Genomic DNA, 3551 nt, shown 5'->3' on the forward strand with positions numbered 1-3551 from the left:
AAGAGACCTCAGAGAAGTTTGCCTCACCCGTCTGATAGACAGGTCAGTTAACTTGGTAAATTGTTTAAGGAAATGAGACTGGTTAACATCCCTGGATCTTGGTTTTCTTAATCTATTAAAATGTGGCGAGTTGCCCACCTTCAGGTTTTAAGATTCAAAAGAGACAATGGAAGGATAATAAAATCGAAATGTGTTTACGTGTGCAGGGTGCTCAGTAAGAAGAAACTCCAAAGCGTTAGCAGCAGGGTCACATGTTGTGTTTTGGGGATGCTCGCATAGAAAGTGAGTTTATCACTTAATTTTCTATTAGCTTAGGTTCCTGTTTCCAAGGGTGCCTGTGTGAGGGGGATTCACTAAACATTCTTTCTGGCAAGGTAGGATTAGACATTGGGTCCCAGGAGGCATTTGCTTTGAATAATTGGGACTGAGGTTTAGACTTTATGATTATGTAACTTCCTTCGCACAGATAAATAAAATAGCACAGCTCAGTCCGCTTTGGTGTAAAGAAAGCACTGGAGTTCCTTCCTCCGAACTGTTTGTGACAGAAGAAAGGCTAAAAATATTTTGTGTTTGCCTTTGTCAAGCAGGCCGAGTTCCTGATCCGCGATAGATGAACACAAATTATTTTTCTTTTTATCTACAATCACAGCTTCTCCTTTATGGGGTTTTTAGCACAGCTTTGGGATTTAAGAGTCAAAGGGAATGGGATCCCTAGAGTAGGAGGGGAGAGATGGGAGATGAGAACCGGGTCAGGGCGTGGGGCACAGCTCCCAGCTGTAAGCATGGGGGAGGGGTCTCAGGGTGGGAGGGAGGGAGGAGGGCCAGGGAAAGGGGGTGAGAGAGAAATGAGGATGTGTGACACCCGGTGCCAGCGTCCCACAGAGGAGGTAAGTACTATCTGCTGCACTCATGTACTAAGGAACTAAAATAATAAAAATCACTGTAAAGAGTCAATGGATTTTTTTTTTTTTTTTGAACCGGTGATTGAACTCAGGACACTGAGCTTGCCAGGCAAGCACTTATTCTACTGAGCTATCTCCCTGGTCCCTCAATGGATTGTTTAAATGTTATTCTTCTGAAAAACTTGTGGGTAGATTTATTTTTCATGCATTTAACATCACAAAATTGAAAGTCCTAGTAATAGAGTTATTTGCTGCAGCCACAACAAGATCACTTTAGAGGGTGCATTAGCTTTTTTTTGTCTTTCTGAAACAGGGACTCGCTATGCTGTTCAGGCTTGTGTTGTGCTTGCTTTGTAGCCCACGCTGGTCTCAAACTCCCTTTTTTTTTTTTTTTTTTTTTTTGGCCTCAAACTCTTAAGGATCCTCTTGCCTCAGCCTTGCCAGTGCTGGGATTACAGGCCTGCGCCACCGCGCCCAGCAAGGGTGCATCGTCTATTGCTGCCTCACAGGTGGCCCCAGACTAAAGAACAGCAGCCATGTACCGTTAGCAGTGGTTCTGCGTCAGGTGCCCTAGAACAGCGAGTGGGGGGCTGAGTCAGGCGGGTACGCAGCGAGTGGGGGGCTGAGTCAGGCTGGTTCTTCAGACTCAGATGCAGCCTCCTGGGCCAAGGAGGCTCGCTCACGCAGCACACAGTGGCACTGGCCACTGGGGTGAGGTCTGCGCTTCGGTCTGAGTGAACTCTCCAGAGCTGCGGGAGTGTCCTCAGGATGTGCTGAGCGGCTTCCCCCAGGAGGGCCGTGCATGGCAGGTGGGCGAAGCTGTGGCAGCCTGGTGATGTGCCCGGCTGTGACCGTCCTTGCCTGTGCGCACTGCGGAGTAGCTCAGGGCCCTTACTTAATGTGGGAGGAGACTGCAGATACGGTCACCCAGGCGAGGGTCATCGAGGGGACCTTGTAAGAGGGACAAGACAGGGCTGATGTGTGGGCTTTAATCACTTAAGTGATCATAAATCAGACTCCTACAGTCAGAAAGGTCTGGCCAGCTCTCTCTCCCTTCCCGCAGGAGAAGAAATGCCACAGTAGCTGAGAGACCCGGGGAGGAAAACTCCAGCTCTCTAAGGAAGTGTCCCTGAGGGGTGGCCTGCCTGCTGCTTCCTTCATCCCCAAAATCCTAGAGCAGCACTAGGAATTTTTTTTTTTTTTTTTTTTTTTTTTTTGTGGGACCAGGGATTGAACTCAGGCCCTTGTGCTTGCCAGGGAAGCGCTTATCCTACTGAGCCATCTCCCCAGCCCCTACACTAGGAATTCTAAGCCAAGTGCTGCCCCACACTTATGTGGCCTTAGGCTCAGCTGCAGTGGTAGGGCTGGGCTGCAGGAAGGGCTCTTCTCTCCTGTTTGCAGTCTGTTCTGCCCGAAGCAGAAAATGCCGTGGGTGTATTTCACACCCAGGGGTTTGAGTGAGTGCTGAGGCCTGCAGCATCTGCCCCCTCAGACCCCTAATCCTTTTTTTTTTTTTAAAGAAATCTGTTTTCAAACTTTATTTTTTATTTTTATATTTGGTGGAACCGGGGATTGAACTCAGGCTCTTGCGCTTGCCAGGGAAGTGCTTATTTTACTGAGCCATCTCCCCGGCCCCCCTAATCCTTTTTTAAAAAATTTTTTTTTGGCAGAACCCAGGATTGAACTCAGACCCTTGTGTTTGCCAGAGAAGCACTTATTCCACTGAGCCATCTCCCCGGCCCCTTCTAATCCTCATTTTTAGTAGATGGCTTATTGATGATTTAAGTATGTCATATCTGAACAGCACTCTTTTACTCTTAATTCTCTATTCCTCTCAATCTTTTTGTTTGTATTTTTTGGGTGTGTTTTTGTTTTGTTTGTTTTGTTGGTCCTGGAGATAGAACTCAGGACCTTGCGCTTGCCAGGCAGGTGCTTATGCCACTGAGCTACCTCCTCAACCCATTCCTCTCAGTCTTAATCCATGTTACCACCCAGCAACCAGTGGCTCGAGTAAGTAATATTCTTGAGTTCTGCTTTTCTCAAACCCTGAATCTGGTTCCTCAGCATATCTTGGCTCTTCTACTCCAAGATCTGTTCCACCTTCTACCTCTCTCTCAGCCACCACTGTCCCCCAGCCTAATCATGGTCTTCTCTAAGTGTCTTTTTCTGCCTCTGGTGCGAATCTCTTGCAAGGGCTTATACTTCTGACTGCTTTACTTTGCTCTGTGTCTACTTTCTGCAAGACATTATTCTTTGGCCTTTTGCTTATTCCAATCTGAATTTCATTTGGTATTTTCTTAAGATTTATGTAGCCCCAGGAGTGTATGCTATTATGCGTGTGTGGGGGGAGGGTATGTGTGTACTTTACCTGGCATGTTTTAACCACTTGCTTTATTTAATGGATGGAACTGTGACCATGCTCAGTGCGGAATTAAAGCAACCCTCAGCCAACAGTAGAAAAACAAAACAAAAACAACAACAACAAAAAACATCTGAGTGATGCCTGGGTCTCCTAACCATCGGCCTCACTCCTGCTCTCGGGCTCTGTCCACCCTATCTTCCATTCAGCATGAAATGTGGTTTCCCACAAAATCAGCAAGCAGCACAGGGTCGCCAAACACCCGAGGTACATTATAGAGAATCCACCTC

This window comes from Octodon degus, unplaced genomic scaffold (genome assembly GCF_000260255.1).
Source record: "Octodon degus isolate 3935 unplaced genomic scaffold, OctDeg1.0 scaffold00046, whole genome shotgun sequence".
Classification (NCBI taxonomy): domain Eukaryota; kingdom Metazoa; phylum Chordata; class Mammalia; order Rodentia; family Octodontidae; genus Octodon; species Octodon degus.